The 20790-nt window shown below is 38.4% G+C and overlaps 1 protein-coding gene across 5 annotated transcripts in view; it reads right to left on the bottom strand.

Annotated features, from left to right (window-relative positions):
* ldlrad3 (low density lipoprotein receptor class A domain containing 3) overlaps nt 1-20790 on the bottom strand; it is a 181561-nt gene that overhangs the window by 157575 nt on the left and 3196 nt on the right. For 2 of the 5 annotated variants that reach the window (XM_047349105.1, XM_047349096.1), the window contains 5 exons: nt 10399-10489; nt 9957-10030; nt 9692-9737; nt 9571-9627; nt 7727-7789 (listed from right to left, as the gene is read on the bottom strand). The gene's annotated coding sequence lies outside the window, so the exon portion shown is untranslated. Of the gene's footprint in view, nt 1-7726; nt 7790-9570; nt 9628-9691; nt 9738-9956; nt 10031-10398; nt 12400-20790 lie in introns of those variants that run through there. The other 3 variants (XM_047349088.1, XM_047349110.1, XM_047349111.1) reach the window with 3 other exon arrangements.

Raw genomic sequence — 20790 nt, 5'->3', positions numbered from 1 at the left:
TTGGTGACATTCTCAGCTACGCAATTCAAGAAGCCGATTGAAATAAATATTCGGAAGAATGCATACGTAGCTATTCATGACCAATACTACACATACACACGTTGTGCTAAATAATATTTAACTTGCACATGTTTTTATACATTTATAATCAGAAGTTTACATATACTCATTATCAGCACGAATCTCATGTATTCTGGGCTTTAACATTATTAAAAAAAGGAGAAGAGGGAAAAAAGAAAATAAATTATAAAAAAAAAAAAAAAACATGTCACATGTTTAGAAAAAGTGTCAATTCAGAAGTTAAAGATATCCCTTGGTTTAAAGAACTACATGCCATTCTTTGCATTCTGTGACAATGAGTTATGTAATTCAGAAGGTCCAGTTCCTTTGATTAACTGTATTCTGAAAATAAACAACAAAGCGACAGAATGTGGCAACTCCAAACGTACTGAGTCCCCAATCATACCGGATTACATGTACTAGGTGTAAAAATAACCTTAATGTCAGTCCACTTCATCCATCCCAAAACCAGTTTTGATGTGCAATTGACATCATTGTCCTGCTGGAGCGCCAAACGTTTTCCACGTTTCCACCATCTAAACTAAACTGTCCCCCTACACTGAAAGGAGATTCATTAGGACATTCAAGAACAACCCAGGACTCATGTAGGCTCATATCTATCATAGACTCGAACATCCCAGTTTAACATCAACTTGGGTTTAGAGGATGCTAATCAAGAAATAGGCACAAGCTCCAAACCTTCAGACATGACTGAAATTTACAGCTGCCCACGTGAAATAGACAAATGAACTGTTTGACCTTGATGACAAAATAATGTTTAGAATAGTCAAGTTAAGGGTTTGAAATGTAGGAAGACTATACTAACTGATCAGATTTGTGGTTTTAGCATCATGTAGAGGGTTTGTTTAGGTTTAGGTTCTTAATTTCATACTTGTGTTTAGATTACTCCCTTGGATTCCTGTGTTAGATGAGTTTGTTTATATTTCCTTATAGATCTGGTTTCTCTCTGTTTAGGTTCTATTAGATGTTTTCTTGTTCCCCTGGTCTCCCTGTGCACCTGTGTTGTATTTGTTTGATTGCTCTCACCGGATTTCTGTTGTATTTAAACCCATGTTTTCTGTTCACTCTTCGTCGGGTCGTCTGTTTTATGCTCTGTTGCATTGGTCTGTTTATTAACTTGTTGCCCTGTTATCAGCCCTGGTTCCTAAATTTGCCTTCGTGACGTGTAAGTTTAGTTTGTTTAATTAAATATATCCTCCACTATGCGCCTCCCAACGTCCTGTTGCCACTTTGGTCCTTCACCACCACAAACTATGACATCCAGCGCACAAAAAGAATGGTTTTGATGTATTATTAAAAGCCCCAAATTAATTGGGCTTTCATGCTGATGATGAGTGTATGTAAACATTTGACTAGAACTCTATATTCCTAAATATTTGCAGAAGAGACTCTTTCATATGCGTATTATTGACTAATCCTTAGATTATGTGATCAATACCTTGTCCCTTTGACTTTCGTTAGCAGTACTGACACATTGCCTGCAGGTGCTGTTTGGACAACAGATGGGCAGCAAGCCTAGGAATCTTGTGAGTGCATGAGTGTAAGCAACTGTCAATCTACTGGGCTCAGGCAGAACATCTGACAAGGATCAGATATTGATTTGGAGTTTCATGGGAAAGCATTTGCAATGATGAATGCCTTAAGCGTCAATAAGTAGTTTTGCAGTTAGTTTAAACAAAATGATTTAAGCATTGGAAAAAAAATATTTAACTGTACATGGTTGATAAAGCATTAGCATAATATTAAAATAAAATGGATCCATCCCTGGGTATTTGTTTTAGTAATGTCTTCGACTGCTGTGGGTTAATTGCTCATTAAACCTACACCGCAGAAAAAAAGAGGAATAATTATTTTAGTAATTGGATGAATATTACCTAATCTATTAATGTAAAGATTTATAAACCTTTCTTATAATAGATAAAAAACTCAACAAGACATAACCTCAGAGTAATTAAATAATGGCTATCTTGCAGTTTGAAATCAGAACAAGCTGCAGTGAGTTCATGTTCCACAGACACCAAAGGCCCCAGTCATCAATGATTCCATCTGTTCGCCACACACCAGCAGACATTTCCAAAAAAACGACCTTAAACAAGGTCGAGGCTGTAAGCAATGGCCAATCTTCTGCTAGTTATGTAATTAGTAAAGCCTTGATGATCCGCCATCAAGGTTTTATTCTTTAAATTTTGCCCTTCCTTTTAGAAAAAAAATATAAGCTAAAATGATTCTCATGCAACTCGACATGTCATTCCATATTATTAAATTATTGTCAATTCACTTTAAATAATAGTTGATTAGGGGGAAAAATACACTAGAGGCTGCCTGTCAGACTCTAAATGTCCTCTGTGATTGTTAATTTAGGAGCAGTGATAGCCCTTGCTGAACGTGGTAATAGAGTACAGCTGCAGGCTACTGAAAAATGTCAGTTGTTTCGCAGGCAGTTTACACAGCAGTTTAAACTTAGTGTACCAAACATGAATCTACAGTACAAAGCATCACTCTAACCTAGTTGAGTCATTGAAGCTTATATTTGTAGTTGCTAGAAGAAAAGATAAAGAATAACCAAACAAGCTTTGTTGAATAATTCTTTTGATCTTCTTGCAGTACATGATAAAACCTGGGATTACCAGAGTTGGAGGAATCACAATTTATCTTGGGTTCTAAATATATAGAACAATGCAGTGTTCAGTTAAACCTATTTTAAACACTGGGATTCATCCAAAGGAGACCACCGATGCCACCACTGCATGTCAGATGGAGTTTATTTAGTATTTATGAAGAGTTTGTCAAGTCCATCTGAAGATGGGAGAATTATGGTACAACTATCAAGACATGTCCAACAACTTAAATACCGTTTGGACAAGGAAAGAATAATGTGATAGGCAGTGACAAGGCCCAAGGGTATCCTGAAACAGATGCAGAGGTCCATAGCTCAGAAGTATTTTGCATTTCACAAATCTGGTCTATGGAAGAGTGGCAAGAATAAAGCCATAAGAAGTACCTTTTAAAGTTTGCAACAAGCCTTGTAGACACTGACTCTAAACACACAGCCAGAGCTAAGATGGAAAAGTCATGTGTTAAAATGGCACAGTCAAAGTTCAGATCAAAATCCAGCTGAGAATCTGAAAACTAATGTTTACGAACACATTCCATTCAGCCTGGCTGACCTTGAGCAACTTTCAGTCTCTGGATGTGCAAAGCTGGTGGAGGCATTTTTAAAAAGACATGCATCTGTAACAGGCAAGAAAGGTAGTTTAGTGAGGCTCAATACTAATGCATGCCACACTTTTCAGATTTTTATTTTTAACAAATTTTGAACACCATGCATCCTTTTCCCTAAATTTGGCCATACTCTGTCTTTATTTCTGACATACAATCACAATAGACTCCATACAGGTTTATGGTTATGTGACTAAACGATACGAAATGTAACAGGTATGAATACCTTAAATACGTTTGAATTTCGTCTCATTTCATTTCATTGTTTGAGGTCAAAAGAATTGGTAAAAAAAGGAGTTTAAATTAAAATCAAACTATATAAACTGCATTTATTTAAAAAATCCTCACAATCCCCTCAGCACAAAAACTGTGGCACCCATAAGAAACTCCACATACAAAACCTAATGAAACATAGACGAATAGCAGAAATTGCAATATCTCAGAAAATCAGCAAGAGGGTGGAGGAAACCAGACAAATTGGAGTGTTAGGTCTGAAAGGTCATATGATGGAGATAGGCCAAGATGAAAAGAGGCACCCTTGCTCCCGGCTGGCTTGGCTTGTTTTATAGCAATCATTTTGGCTAGGCCTACACTGCCCATAACCGCAGGCTACCTTCATGTAGGCAACCATCGTCTCAGGTGTTTTTTATGGGCCAAAAATGAGCCACTTTTTCCTTCCTTTCCTGCCATAACAGCACACTGCTCTGCATTTTTCACTGGAATGCTCCAGGCTCTTTGATAGTTTTAGATAAAAAGAGCCAGATTTGCAGAGGAGTAAAACTGAGTATAACCTTGAGAACAGTGCTGTGTGTGGATGAAACATTTGGGGAGTAAAAGTGGATATGTAAAGAGCCTGCAAGAAAGTGACGTGTTTGAGCTATTGAAGTGTGGATTAGGATAGAGGCTGCAGTGGACAGCTGCTGAAAACACGGGTTCACATTTAAGTTTCAGCAACAAAATTAATAAATATAGATGATAACAAAAAGAGTTGGGAGGAAATAGATATGAAATATCTTAACTGAACTGATAAGTTATGAGTGCTACTAAGAGATTCTGTCAATAGTGAGTTAATGATGGTCATGCTCAGGAGAATTAAACAAAGAGAAGAATAGCGAGCACTGAAGCAGCTGCAAAAAGTTTCCTGCAAAGGCAAGAACTTAAATCGGTAGTTTTATGTCAGGGTGCAATTAGAGCATGCAGATTGACTGTGTGAGGAGGGAATTGGGTTAGAGGGGGTACAACTTGGCACTGTTAGGGGGTTACCAGGCAGGACCTCAATAAGCAACACTGCCACAGGGTTATAACTCACGCCTGGTTGCTCTTGACTATGATTGGAGCAGCGAGGCGCAGGGAGGGAAGGGAGGCCAACGCGAACCAAGAGACAGTAGTAGGGGAGCTTGCTTAGAACGGAGCCTTTGATCACAGGGTGAAGAATTACCAGCTCAATGCCTGCTGCTGCGGGGTCCCAGCCCCAGAGCACTGTGGGAAATGTTCACATTCAAATATCAGCTTCTTTCTCCAAACACCGATTCATTTATTGGCAAACGGCACATGCAGGACAAGACACAAACAAATCACTTTGTTCTCTTGAGTTGCCGTGGGCGTGCCCTCATTAGAGTCACTGCGGTGGAGCAATGGGACCTTGTGACATGCAATGACAGTTCTTCACACAGAACCACAGTGTACAGGTCCTTCTCAAAATATTAGCATATTGTGATAAAGTTCATTATTTTCCATAATGTCATGATGAAAATTTAACATTCATATATTTTAGATTCATTGCACACTAACTGAAATATTTCAGGTCTTTTATTGTCTTAATACGGATGATTGTGGCATACAGCTCATGAAAACCCAAAATTCCTATCTCACAAAATTAGCATATTTCATCCGACCAATAAAAGAAAAATGTTTTTAATACAAAAAACGTCAACCTTCAAATAATCATGTATAGTTATGCACTCAATACTTGGTCGGGAATCCTTTTGCAGAAAGGACTGCTTCAATGCGGCGTGGCATGGAGGCAATCAGCCTGTGGCACTGCTGAGGTCTTATGGAGGCCCAGGATGCTTCGATAGCGGCCTTTAGCTCATCCAGAGTGTTGGGTCTTGAGTCTCTCAACGTTCTCTTCACAATATCCCACAGATTCTCTATGGGGTTCAGGTCAGGAGAGTTGGCAGGCCAATTGAGCACAGTGATACCATGGTCAGTAAACCATTTACCAGTGGTTTTGGCACTGTGAGCAGGTGCCAGGTCGTGCTGAAAAATGAAATCTTCATCTCCATAAAGCTTTTCAGCAGATGGAAGCATGAAGTGCTCCAAAATCTCCTGATAGCTTGCTGCATTGACCCTGCCCTTGATAAAACACAGTGGACCAACACCAGCAGCTGACACGGCACCCCAGACCATCACTGACTGTGGGTACTTGACACTGGACTTCTGGCATTTTGGCATTTCCTTCTCCCCAGTCTTCCTCCAGACTCTGGCACCTTGATTTCCGAATGACATGCAGAATTTGCTTTCATCCGAAAAAAGTACTTTGGACCACTGAGCAACAGTCCAGTGCTGCTTCTCTGTAGCCCAGGTCTGGGGAATGCGGCACCTGTAGCCCATTTCCTGCACACGCCTGTGCACGGTGGCTCTGGATGTTTCTACTCCAGACTCAGTCCACTGCTTCCGCAGGTCCCCCAAGGTCTGGAATCGGCCCTTCTCCACAATCTTCCTCAGGGTCCGGTCACCTCTTCTCGTTGTGCAGCGTTTTCTGCCACACTTTTTCCTTCCCACAGACATTCCCACTGAGGTGCCTTGATACAGCACTCTGGGAACAGCCTATTTGTTCAGAAATGTCTTTCTGTGTCTTACCCTCTTGCTTGAGGGTGTCAATAGTGGCCTTCTGGACAGCAGTCAGGTCGGCAGTCTTACCCATGATTGGGGTTTTGAGTGATGAACCAGGCTGGGAGTTTTAAAGGCCTCAGGAATCTTTTGCAGGTGTTTAGAGTTAACTCGTTGATTCAGATGATTAGGTTCATAGCTCGTTTAGAGACCCTTTTAATGATATGCTAATTTTGTGAGATAGGAATTTTGGGTTTTCATGAGCTGTATGCCAAAATCATCCGTATTAAGACAATAAGAGACCTGAAATATTTCAGTTAGTGTGCAATGAATCTAAAATATATTAATGTTAAATTTTCATCATGACATTTGGAAAATAATGAACTTTATCACAATATGCTAATATTTTGAGAAGGACCTGTACTTCTTTGATCCATTTTCTTTTTTCCCCAGCTATCAGGTGGGGAATTAGGTGGACAGCCATGTCTTTGTTGTTTGGTACCTGTGCAATACTTGTTCATTTATACAGAGATTAAATAACATGTGTGGACTCCTTTTACTAACTATCTGACTTCTGAAGGCCATTGGCCGCACTGCATTTCATTTTAGGGGGTTCAGAATAAAGGAAAGTCAAAACAAATGCATGATACACTTATCAAATTTTTATTTATGAACAACATTTTGAAGACCATGCATCATTTTCCTTCCACTTCAAAATGATGAGTGCTTTGTGTTAGTCTATCACATAGAGTTATAGTAAAATACATTGAAGTGTTCGGACGATGGCCCAGCAGAGACTATACTTCCTGAGGCAACTTAAGAAGTACAACCTTCCACAGTAGCTGCAGGTCATCTTCTACACAGCCATGAACCAGTCTGTCCTGTCTTCATCCATCTCAGTGAGGTTTCGCTCATACACAAAACAGGACAGGCCCAGACTGTGTCAAAAAACCAGGTCTGCGAAGAGAATCATCAGGCTGACCTTCCCTCCATCCAGGACTTATGCAGGTCTAGGGTCAGGAAAAGGACAGCTAAAATCTCTGCAGACCCCACACATCCTGCACATAAACTGTTTAAGCTTTTACCTTCAGGTCAGCGCTACAGAGCACTGTCTGCTAAAACCAACCGCCACAGAGACAGGCTGTTACTCTGATGAACATTTGACAGTCAGTTTCACAACACCATGCATACTTGGACTGATTTCACATTATATTCTATTGTAAAGTCAAAAATAAAATCATAAATAAATTAAAAAATAAATAAATCTTCACTAAGAGATGTGTACCACAGTCATATTCCTTGTTTGTCTGTACAAACTTGGCAATATATCTGATATATCTGATTATAATGTAAGAAGATGTGAAAAATTCCAACGGCATTAAAATTGTTAAGGCAGAGTGTAGAGATAAAGTGAATTAAATTGAATGTAAACCATGTGCAGGGGCTGAGCAAAGTCTAAATTTTGCTATTTTATTTAAACACAAAAAATAGCAAATTTCTACTTTCCAAGTATTCTGGCAGAGCTGTGGTCTGCAATGTCACCAAACAGAGATGGGGAAGAAAGACAAATAAACATGGTGTCTCTCAACATTACCTTTTCTGGGGTAATCAATTCCCGAAAAGCAGTTTCACTCTTCTACAGACTTGGATCCCAGAGCTTAAACACAAAGTACATAAACATTTTTTATTGGCAGTCTAATAGAGTGCTCCTGAAAAAAAAAGCAGGTCACACAAAACCATGCCCTTTGTAATATGCCTGAAGTATCACTGTAGCAAACCCAGACGTGTGTGCAGGCTGTTGGGAATTTCCCACCTGTGTTTGAAGATATCTGAGTGTAGAGTTAGCAACTCTGATCTTCAAAAGGGTGGTGTAGCATTGTCAGTAAACCAAAAAGTACAGAAAGTATTTAGTAGATATCTGTATTGAATTTAGCTTTCACAAACTGGTACAACAAAAACAGTGTGTGTGTCTTTATATTTTGAAGTAAATAAAACCCAACAAAAAGCAAGGGGAGGAGAGATGATTTTTGTTTGATGGGGTGACTGCTATCTGTTAACTGCTATCTGGCATATGCTCCAAATGTCAGCAAAAAGCATGGGCCTCTGTCTTTTGCTGTCTGTGCTACTAACTGAATTGAAAAATCTTCTGCTTTGCAAAAGTATTCACAACCCTTGAGCTTTTTCACAATTATCCAAGTGTTTCAGTATTCTATGTGATTGACCAACTTGTCACTGCTTCAAGCTCATCCATTTTGTTTGCGAGAGCAAATCGTTCCACATTATGATCAATGGAAAAAAATGTCCAAGAGAATAAATGAGGAGTTTTTTGTATCACATCATTTACTCCACTGAGACAAACACAAAGCTTTCACAACTAAAAGATTCTGTGTACAGTTAATTACGACTTAGGTGCAGTGTGGATGATTAGATTCGGTCTTAAAAATAAGCTGTTTTTATGTAGGGTTCTCAGTGGCTGAAGGTAAGGCCCATTGTGATTGTAAGAGAGACCACATTTGAAGTGGTTACATTTTAGAGATGGAATTACTTAGGCAGTAATAAATGTGTACAAGAGAGGAAGCGCACAAAAAAAAAACCTTGTCAGTGTAGCTATTTTTATGAATTCATAAAGCGCCTTCATAGGTGTTTTTTTTGTTTTGTTTTTGGCCCACGGGGTATAGCTGTAGACTGTGAAACAGTCAAAGCTGCATTGGGACAGCTGTAGCTCTCACTTCACAGTCCCACTATACTGCAAGATTTAGCAGGGCACTCAGAGGGGCGGTGAAAATTAGAACACATTCATCTCAATACCCTGCCTGCCGCCACTAATGGAAGTTAGTCACTTTTGGAGAGACAATGAAATCGAAGAAAGACGGGCTTTTAGGCTGCTGTGGACACGAGACAAAAACATAAATACTTTTACAGAGCTCTATATACACATTACAAGATATTTTCGATCCCCAGTGGTTTTCTCAAAGAGGTGCAGAATCTGCCGTACAGCTTGTTTACTGATTTTGCTCCCCTTTTTTCCAGTTTCAAAATGTTTCTCAGTTGAAACACTATTTGTTATGTTTCTTTCTACCTGTAAAATAGTTCAGATTCTTCCTGCAGGAACATATCTCCCCTCGAGACTGCATATGCTAAGCTTCTTAAGGAGAAGAAAAATCACAATGCAAGTGATGGAAAGATATATTTTGCCAATTTGCTGCTCCAGTTAAGGTGCCTACTAAAAGATTCCAAGACTCTCACTATACATTGAAAAAATGGGCCTCAGTTTCTGTGGTAGGTGCTGAGACTTCCTAAAAATGTGAGAACATATATCTAAAGGAAGCAGGTGCAGTAGGGTACAGTAGCCACTAAAAGAAGTGTATACCATTGTCATATAAACTGGAGATTTAAAAGCCACTGTTTCAAAATTATTTCGGTATGAACCTTACTCACTTTTTTTTCTTTTTTCCGTGATTTTCTTTGCAGAGAACGTGTTAGATTAATGTGATCCTGCAAAAATGGAAAAATAAGTGTTTCCTCTTATAATGTAGAGGTCATTGACACAATTACTCACCTGTTTGCTTGCAAGTGTTTATGGTTCTTCACCACATGCAGCTGCACTGGAATACACATTTAAATGCAAAAAATGAATAAAACTGAAATGAGCAGTGACTTAAAATGTAACAGATATGTGAAATAGAATGGTGAAATACAAATAAAATAATTAAATTTAACTGTCCAATTTTTTTTATTATAGAAGGGATTATAGGAAAGCGAATATCTCTTATTTAGGCCAATTTAGCATACATGAACGTCTGCATGTTCAGTTAACATCTTACCATCCGTGCATCCAATTAGGACGGGATTTCAAGCTGCTTGTCATCTTGATTAAACAGTCACCATGGGGAGTCTGCTGAAGAAGCATTTGTGTGGTAGGGAAATACAAGAACAGACACTGATACAGATTGTCAGAGAAGAACTAAATAGATAACATCATTTTCGCAGTGGTAATGTTTATTGATGCTGATATTTCCTTACTTATGTTGTGTGTGTATTTTTCTTTTTCATTTTACACCTAAATTTAATTTAAAACAGTGTTTAAATATTAATCATCTTTAACTTAAACAAGAGTAAACAAAGCTACTTGAAATATATTAATATTTTATTATCATGTTACAACCACAAACATTTGTGATAGATCAAATCAGTAATCTAAAATGCACAGAGGGTGGCAAAACTGCAAATCTACTATGATTGGCCATGTAAACTGAAAGCATTTACCAGTCAAGCAAACGGCAGGTCCACTGTAACTCTGCAGAGTCCCAGGCAGACACTATTAGCTGGAAATCTATTAGTTGTGCACAAATGTGACCTTTTTGGAAAAGGGGCAAGAAGAAAAACATTTTTGAAAAAGAAAATCTTAAGAAGAATGTGAGCAGTTTGCCTTGAGTCACCAAGGAGACATAACAAACATGTTGGAGAAGGTCCTGTGATCCGGCTCTTTTCCAAGAGGGGGCACACTAGGGCACCGCCCCCTTAAAAAAAATTTAAATAATAAATATATATACAAAAATGACAAAGAATGTTTAAAATGCGAAATACTGCATTTTCTACCACTTCTAACATTTTATAAAAAATAAAAAATAACAATATTCCCAAACATATATATTCAAATATGTAGACTATATACATGTTGACGGCTATAATTTCAAACCGTACAAATCACATCCACTGATTGGCTACCAAAATTGACGTCGCATAACCGGTTAACCTTGGATCAGAAGCTAGCTTATCGTTTCCCGGCCTTTTAGCAAAAACACAATTAAAAGCTAGCTCCCTGTATGCTTTTAAAGAAAATGGACATTAGAAAGTGGATGAAAAAAAAAAAAAAAGTCCAAAGACACTGGATTTTCAAGCTCTATCTCTGACCAACCAGCTCCCTTGGATGACACGTGGACAGCCGGATCCTCCACAGAGTTACCCACTGGTACAGAGCCCAGTCTTAACCGGGCCAGTGTTGATGACACTGATCAGCCAGGTGACCTTGGTAAGGAAACGCCAGCTCACCCAACACTCTGCCAGTTCCCAAAAAAACAGCTATACAAAAATTACTATAATCGATCATTTTTATCATCTTGGTACAGTGGGAGAGACTGGCTCAAATATTCCATTCAAGCATATTCTTCTTTTTGCTACCCATGCAGAAAGTATGAAGGAGGTGATGGTGTATTTACTAGCTTTTGGCTTTAACAAATGGTAGCACGCTACAGATAAGGCAAAAGGTTTTAACAGACATGCTAATACTAAAGGGCATCAGACATGCATAGGTCTATGGAAGTTGTTTATTTTATTTGGTGGTTGTTGCAAACACGTGCATTTAATGTTTTAAGATTGTGCGTCATGTAAACACAAGCTCAGAATATGCCTATACTCTGCAATAGTTTGGAATTATATGTCTTTAACGTTTAGTATTGTTTCTGGAAAATAAATTCTAATCAGTGTGCAACATTGATTAGAATTGAAAATTGAAGTTTTTTCTCAGGAAAGAAAACCTAAACTTAGAGACAGACCTAAAATGGAATGATTAAGATTACAGGTACATCACAATATTTCCAATGTCACAATCATGAAAATGCAGGTGAAAGGTTATTTGTAAATAAAACTTAAAAATCATGCATTGCTTTCATTCCACTTAACAATTCTGTTGTGGTGGTCTGTTACATACATCTCACTAAAATGCACTGACGTTTGTGCTTTTAAAGTCTCAAAAATGTGTAAAGATCCTGATTGAACTCTTATCTCAACAAAAGCTTTGTTGTTCTTTTTCTATAATCACAGTTCCATCTGCAGAAAAATTCTCTATGCCTGCACTAAAAAGAGTAGCTGATTTTTTCAGTGATTGCCGATGGAATTTCTACCACCATCATCAAAAAAGCCCAGAAAAACTTACTCACTAAGTGAACTCTCTCAGCTTTGGTATCTAACACCGATTATATTAAACTTCTCTATCTCCTCTGGCTGTTACGATTCCCCTGTATTCCTTTTGTCTAACAGAGATGGGGAAATGTTGGTCAAACTGATTCCTAATTTAACGGCGGTTTGCTACAATCAAACACAGACACAAAACAAATGTAATTCTGATACTCTGAATTTAAGGGTCAGTCGGTCATTTTCTACCGCTTATTCCATAGTGGGTCGCGGGGGAGCTGGTGCCTATCTCCAGCAGTCTATGGGCAAGAGGCAGGGTACACCTTGGACAGGTCACCAGTCCATCACAGGGCAACACACAAACAACCATGCACAAACTCATTCATACACTTAAGGGCAACTTAGAGTGACCAATTAACCTAACAGGCATGTCTTTGGACTGTGGGAGGAAGCCAGAGTACCCAGTGAGAACCCACGCATGCACAGGGAGAACATGCAAACTCCATGCAGAAAGACCCCTGGCTGGGAATCGAACCCAGGATCTTCTTGCTGCAAGGCAACAGTGCTACCAACTGCGCCACCGTGCAGCCCAAATTTAAGGGTAAGTTTGCATATTTTAAAGAACCAACCTTGTTTGGACAATAAATCAATCTGCCCCATTTTGTATGTTTTATAGACAAACAACCCTCAGATTTTCTTTGCTTCTCACCATATACTACCTTTGATTTATCTAGGATCATTACCACTGTAAAGTAGCTTGTCTCTTCAAGGATGTCATGATGAATGAAAGGCACTGATTCTAGGACCCAATTTCAGAAAAACCTATTTGCAAGGCAGCTGGCGTTTGGCTCTGCCGTTTGCATGCATGACGGTCTATAAATTCTGCACTTAATCTTGTTGCATCAGAGTAAAGAGAAACAAATAAATTGAACAGATAATACTGAGCCCCTGGGGTAACATGATGGCCAACTCAATATAGACAGTCGTCAAGCTGCTCTACTTATACTGTATATGTAAATTAGTTGCTTTCTATCATCCATCCATCCATCCAGCCATCCATCAATCCATCCTTCCATCCAGTGGGTAATACATTTGATTAGAACAGTAAAAAATCATTAAAGATGTGAAAAAAAACTCACCCGTAGCAGAATCGGTGGCACCCCTAACAAAAAATATTTAAAGATGCTCACACTTCAATCTGACTGAGCTTGAGTTGTTTAGTAAGGAAAAATGGGTCAACCTTTCAGTATCTAGATGTGCCAAATTGGTTGATACATAACCCAAAAGACGTGCAGCTGTACTTGTCACGAAAGGTGCTTCCATGAAATATTGACTCGTAGGGGGCTAAGTACAAATGCAGTGCACTCGTTTCAATTATTTACTTAAAAACCATATCCTTTTACTTCCACTGCAGAAATGAAAACTACTTTGTGTTGATTTATCCCATAAAATCCATGGCGAAAAGTTTAAAAAAAAGCTCAAGGGGTGCAAATATTTGTCCAAGGCACTGCATGCTACTGCAAAAGAGGATACTTTACCAGGGGTGCCAGTCAATATGAAGAGTGCTACACATCAGCAGAGTACATTGTAATTCTGCAGCTTTAGTTGTGTGTAATAATCTTCTGTCAAACTGAGCAGTGAGTTTTGTAAGAATGAATCATGCTTGAATAAAGCAGATTAATAATAAGCTGCATGGCACTGTATGTGATTATGCCTTGATGCTTATTGAATTGTGACTATGTAAAAAGAAACAGATTTTGTTTTCAAGTAAACTCTACTTTTCCGCTCAGAAAATATTCTTTCGTTCTGTTTAAAAAATATAGTGTTGAGGCACGGCGCATAGTATCGAGGTAGAGCGAGCACACCATATACAGAGGTATGAGTCCTCAAAGCAGCCATCCGGGGTTTTGTGTCTGACCCTGGGATCTTTGCTATATGCCCCACTTCTCTGTCTGCCCATTTCCTGTCTATATACTGTGAAAAAAGCCACTAGTGCCACAACATTTAAAAAGAAAACAACAAAGTGCTGTGAAAAAGCATTTGCCTCCTATCAAACTTTCTGTTTTTGCTTTTTTTTAATCACACCCAGATGTTTCAGATCATCAAATGCATTTCAACACTAGACAAAGATAACCTGACTACAAAGCAGTTTTGAAAATGATGATTTCAATGATTAAGGGAAAAAAGCTATTCAAACCAATGGAAAAATGTAATTGACATCTAAACCTGTCTGTGCCAGTTTGTGACATTCTGTTACATTGCAGTGAAGGAATTTCAGTCCACTCTTCTTTGCTGAATTGTTTTAACTAAGCCTCATTGGCGGGTTTTGGAGCATAATTAAGGTCATGTCACAGCAACCCAATCGGGTATAGATCGGGCCACTTCAAAACTTTCATTTTGTTATATTTGCACAATTCAAAGTGGGTCTTGCTGTGTGATTCTGCTCTCTGTCCTGCTGCATAACTCAAAGGCCAGTAGGGCTTAGGATCACAAACTGATGGCTCGATTTTCTTCAGGACTTTCTTGGAAAGAGCAGACATGGTCCTATCAACTGCAGCAAGTTGCCCAGGTCCTGAAATAGTTAAGGACCCCAGACCCTCACAATGACAAACATCACCACCATATTAGCTTTATGCCAGATGCAAAGAGATACACGCCTTCTGAAAGGCATTTTCTTTTCTTGGGTCAATAATGGTTTTGACCTTGAGCTGTAACATGGATGCCATGCTTTGCTTAGTTGTTTTTTTTATTTATTGTTGAATCATGAACAATGCCTTTAGCTGTGGTAAGGCCAGCAGTGCTTTAGATGTTCAGGGATCTTCTGTGACCTCCAGGATGAGTCATCACTGCATTCTGGTAGGCCAGCCAATTCTGAGAAGCTACTCCATGTTTTATCCATTTGCACATAAGGGCTCTCACTGTGGAAGGAAATGTCTTTGTAACCTTTTGCGGAGAAATGTCCATTTTCTTTCTTTATTTTCTTTAGATCAGGGCATAATATTTTGGTTTTTGAGATCTTTAAGCCTACTTCATGACATCAAGCAGCTGTTGAAGTGATTTCTTGATTCTAGAGGTCAAGCAGTGATCAGGCCATGATGAACAAAGGAGGGCCATTACTCTTTCCACATAAGGGACAGGTTGGTTTAGATAGCTTTTTTCCTTCATAATCATTTGAAAATGGCTTTTTCATTCAATTCAATTATTTATATTTGGTACGTTTTTGAATTTGTTTGATTGTCTAAAATATTAAGTATGACAAAAAAGCCAAAAACAATAATAAAGAAAGCGATAAGGGAGCAAATACATTTTTACAGCAGTGTAAACATGTAATAAGGAATGGCAGCATTCGAGTGTGTAAGGCATGCAGCTGCTGGAATATAAATCATTGTTTCCATGACTTTATTGATGCTTCTATGCAATGTTATTTGCTCTTTACAGTGTTTGTGAACCATAAGTCTGTGATGCACACCATCATTTAGCCTGAGCTGCTTCAATGTATCCCACACAGCCATCTAACAAACCCAATTAAGAGAGCAACAAAAGTTAGATAGTAAAGCCTTTCCATAAAATTGTTAATGCCACCCGTCTCATCAAACATGGAGACGCGTATCTAATCTCACAGCCAAAGGGCAGACCTTCAGGCCAGACTGCCACACCCGGCTTCCCCGTCAGGCCAGTCTAGAGCAATTACTACTGCTACTTCACACACAGACCTGTGTCACCAACACAATTAACAAGCTCCGGAGAATCCTGGGCAACCAGGCTGTGTACACAGCATGAATAATGAGAGGACTGACGAAGGATCGAAGGGGGATGGAAAGAAAAGCCTCACGCCAGGTTACCAGGCTTTGGTGCACTAAATGATGGTAGGTCTTGAAGATTTTGAAGTTGCATTTTTCCAAGCACATTCACTACTTTCACACTACAGTTGAAATATAATGCATTTCAGTTTCAAAGATCCTTTGTGTGTTGACATTTTGTAAAGTGAGCCTGCAAATTTGATCTTTTTCCTCCTACCCCTCTACATTCTGCATTCATCCTTGTTGTGTATGGATGATTCATCACAGCTGTGACACAGGGAGCATAATGTGTCACAGCTCTCACAGGAAACACACAAAGTGTTATCTGTGCGTATGTTCATTTTATTCAGCGGTATGTTTGATTATCAGCTGGACAAAACCGAGGACCCTGGTTTCTCTTCAAACTTCAGCCAGGGCATCGAGATCAACATCTCTTATTACTTTGGAAATGACCTGTTTTTTTTCCCCACTAGTGTTATTCTCAAAGCAAGATGCTAAAACCTCTTGAAGTACTGCTAAAGGTTGAGATGCTGAGCTGCTATGTTACACAACACAACTGGAAGGAAAAATGCTTTTACAAACCTTTGTCAGCTGAATCAATCAGGTATTGCATCATTTATGTTTTAAACCCTTTAATTGTAGAAAACTTGTAATCCTAAATATGATGGTCTAAATTGAACTAATTAGCCCTGTGAGTCATTTGGTGAATTCTTAGAAATGTGACCCAGTTCACTTTTTCATTTTAAACGTTGCTGGAAACTGCCTCATCTGTTGGTCTTTTGATCACAATATCCCTTTAGTCTCACCCCTTCATTTCATCCTCTCCAATTCCCACCACAGATTTAAGTGGGGCAGTGGAAAAGACTGTATCGAGGATGGAGAGGAGCCTCGAGGTATCTCCGCTGAATCAAGTATCTAAGAGCAATGGAGGCTGTCTAAAGCAGAGATGGATTCCTCGGCCTGTCTGGTCTCCACCCAGTCATTGTTCATGACGCCGAGTTGCCAGAGTGCTGTCTGTACCTGCCACTTTTGACAGATGCCTATTGTCAGTCAGTCTGAGATGGTCTGCAATCTCCATCCTCTTCCCGCTATAGCTGGATCTCATATGAATCAAAAATCTTTCTCTGTTAATATATTACAGATTTGTCATGGATGCACAAAATAGAAAAGAGAGAAGATGAAGGTTTTTAAAAAAAAGTAGTAAGTAGTAATAACCTCTTTCAGTTTAAATGGTTTTATAGTTCAGCACATAAAAAAATTTAATAAACACCAATAATACCATTTAACACAATATTTAACCAAAACTACACTGAAAGCAGCAAAATAAAATAGTAACTAAATATGCTAAATACTAAATAATAGTAATAGTATAATAGTAAATCCTCACCGAAAGAGCTAAAATGTGCAATTTCTAATTGCCATTTTTTCCTTCAACTCTCTCACTGTTAATCATGTTTTTATATTTTATCCAAGTTTACAGACATAACTCAATGGACACAGAATTCAGTGGTTGGACTTTCAACCTTCCTGTTCTAGATCTGCTGGAGTGCTTCATATACAGTGTTTTTCATATCCCCTAAAGTATTCATATCCCCTAAAAGTTTTTCACATTTTGTAACACTCAAAGCATTTGATAACTAGGATCAATTTGGAATGTATATATACTTGACTTTAATCTGTCTCTATGATTCGATTAACCTGACTTTTATTGTTTGGAAAGTGCCTCGAGACGACATCTGCTGTAAATTGGTGCTACATAAATAAACTGAATTGTATTTTATTTAGATTTTTGACAAAACACACAGTGGTGTATAGCTGTGGGTGGAAAGAAAAGGGACACATGCTTAATAAAAATGTGAAAAGTGTGGCATGCATTTGTATTTACTAAGCTTAGAAGATGGTTTTATAACATAGCCTGGCTTTAAACATCTCCACAGCTTTATCCTTGACCTCCCTGGTGGATTATTTGCTCCCCATGATGCTGTTTGTTCACTAAAAATCTGAGGACATCACAGAACAGCTTCAAGGGGGCGAAACACATACATAAGCCACACTTTACTGTTTATTTATTTACTGTTGTTATTACTGTTGTATTTTCTTATAAAAATATTTTTCATTATGCATCTTTTTTTGTGTTTTTTCTGGACAATAATCCACTTCTTTTGTTGAGCAATCACTTATGATGCTAATAAAATTATGTTTTATATTGTTGCATTACAAAGTGAGAGAGTTAAAGGATTACTTTTTTTAAAGGTGCTGTAGTTGTTCTCTTGAGAGACCCAGTTTGGGAAAAGCTATATCAAATAGACGTTTTGACATACAGAAAAAAGTCATGATATAACTAAAGAGGTTAGAGCCTGAAAGAACAATGTGTTTTCGCATTTTTTCTCAGCAATACATTATTGCATTTAATCAATTGAATGCTGTTCCAGAAAGGCCAACCCAATTTTCCAGGTGCTCTAATAAAATTGAGTGATCAACAATGAGCACGGAAGCCTGACTGAAGGACACCGAATCGGTTGGTCATTGTTAGGAAGTTGTTTAACTGCTGAAACACAGCTTTTTCAATAATCTTTCTGATGAAGGGGAGGTTTGAGATAGGCCTGTAGTTCTGCAGTAGCAGCTTGTCCAAGTTGCGCTAATGTCTTTTTGCTGGCAAACAGACATAACTCTTCAACTGGATCCGAGAGTATCATAAGACCACGCGATCATATGCACAAGTTAAGTACGAATGAATCACTGTGTTTCATTCATAAAAAGGGGTAATTAAGGTATAAGCATTGCTTGACTTTCTCTCTGAGGCCTGCAGAAGCAAACTGTGTTCCAGAGAATTCCCTGCAGAGACGCTGTCTCTACGAAGCCAAGTGGAGCGGTTTTCCCAGTCTGAAAGAAGGACAACAGGAGCTGCATCACCGTGGTTACGGTAATGTGCAGTTTGGTGGCCCCACAGAATGAGCCACTCCCCACAGCTAAGGAGGTCAGCTGTAGCTAACCGTTTGTTGACTGTGGACGTTTCTTCAAACTTCGCCGCCCTGGACAGCTTTTCCTCAGCACGGTTCAGAGGTTAGGGGTTTGGGCAGAACAAGATTTAGAATGAAATGATCTGAACGTTTTTCATCTTATGAATTTTGGTTTTGTTTGTGTGAAACTCAGCTATCCTAGTGCTAGCAGGCTATCTGCAGCTCATGTGCTCAGTTTTGTGTTCTGTGTTTGTGTGTTTTTAAAGTTAAGACAAAATTTACTTGAAGGGTGATTTTAAACACGGAAGATTGATCATAACGTGCCATCCGCGCTTATGCATTTTCACCCTTTTATTGACGGTATTTTAAAGGTGTGTGTTTGATTCTGGTGCTTAAGCTATCAGCTTCTTTTGTTAGCTTTAACTGCTAACAGCTAAGAACACGTGCTAAGTAACTAAGTAAACACCATTAAGCCCCATTTCTCCAGAACGATTCGGCTCTTTTCCAAAATATTTCCTTAAATATTTTACCATTTCCTTAATATTTCTTTAAGTATTATTTTAGTAAGTAAAGGCAGCTAATGAGACAGCGTTGAGAATTGGTCATCCAGAAGGTTGGTTTTATTCAGCCGATCATTCTTTAAAACATTATTTTATTAAAATAATACTTTATCTGATCTTGCATTGTGAATGGTTGTCTAAAGGTATGCTGGTTATTGCCTAAGTTGGTTCCAAGACTAACTTAACTTCATTTCCAGATTCTTCAAGATAATCCTTGGTTCTCAAACATAAATAACATTGCATGGTAATATTACATCACTCCTTCAGTCATGGTTCTCAGTCATCTTTAATCAACTTGTTTATATTGTACATAGCCCATTAGTCTTCCCTATTCTTTAATTCTGCTTGGTAGTTGGATTATTTTAGTATAGTAAAGAGTTTGTTGATTGAAACATGTTTGACTTTGAGTTGGCTTATTTTTTTGTTAATAAATTCTTGTATTTTAAGAAATTGTGTGAATTCATTCCATGTGTGTGCAGAGTTTATGTTGTTCAATAATGTCAGAGCTTGGCTCACCCTTTTGATTTTGTCCTAATACCACCGCCTTACGAGGCTGGTATTCACAGGACAACCCTTAACAGACCGAAATATTATTTGATAAAATATTAAATTATTAATATTAAATAATAATTTCAGATTCATAGTCACAACACATGGCTGCACACCTTCCATTTGAAAGGTAAAATGCACGGTACATATTGAAAACCCCTACAAGTTAAAACAGGGGAGGAAAAAGTTAAATTTAAAGATAATGTTAGTTTTTATTTGTCACAATAAACTGAATAGGTATTTCAGTGTGACCGCCAGTGGCTGTTTTAACTATGGCCCTACAACGGATGACTTGAAAATCTGGGCTTAAAGCCCAACAATAATGGCTATTTTATCGATTTTGAGTGTGTGTGTGTATGTAAATGTGAAGAGACCAAGAGAAAAATAAAATAAGAAAGTGCATTAACTGTGAGCCAAGCAATACATTTTCTTGAGTTATAAAATAACATGGAGTTCAAGAGATTGTGAATGTGTGGCTCATGGCAAACAAGCTGTTTTTTTTTTATGTGAATGCACATTCTTACATGCACAATGCACATGCAAAGCACACATCCATCCAAACGTGTTTTTGTAAATAAAATCTGCATTTTCACTATCTCTGTCATTCTAATAAACAGAATCATTAAAGCATGTCATAGCAGGGTTTGGTTATCTGCTCCATTACTGTGAAGCCACAGACTCAAACTGCCTTATAAGGATCCCAGAGAAACAGGCTCTATTAAAGGCAGCAATCAAAGCTGCATCATCACCAGCAAGCATGTCACGTAGCTAATTCAATCTCACAAGCCATGAAGCAATTAATTTATGTCAATACAAATACACAAATAGTCCTTTTTGCCCCCATCAGGAGAGTGGAAGGTCTTAAGGCTGTGCTTC

The sequence above is a fragment of the Girardinichthys multiradiatus genome, chromosome 2 (genome assembly GCF_021462225.1).
Source record: "Girardinichthys multiradiatus isolate DD_20200921_A chromosome 2, DD_fGirMul_XY1, whole genome shotgun sequence".
Lineage (NCBI taxonomy): Eukaryota > Metazoa > Chordata > Actinopteri > Cyprinodontiformes > Goodeidae > Girardinichthys > Girardinichthys multiradiatus.
Note: the sequence above shows the minus strand (reverse complement) of the source record. Positions and strands in the feature narration are given on the sequence as shown.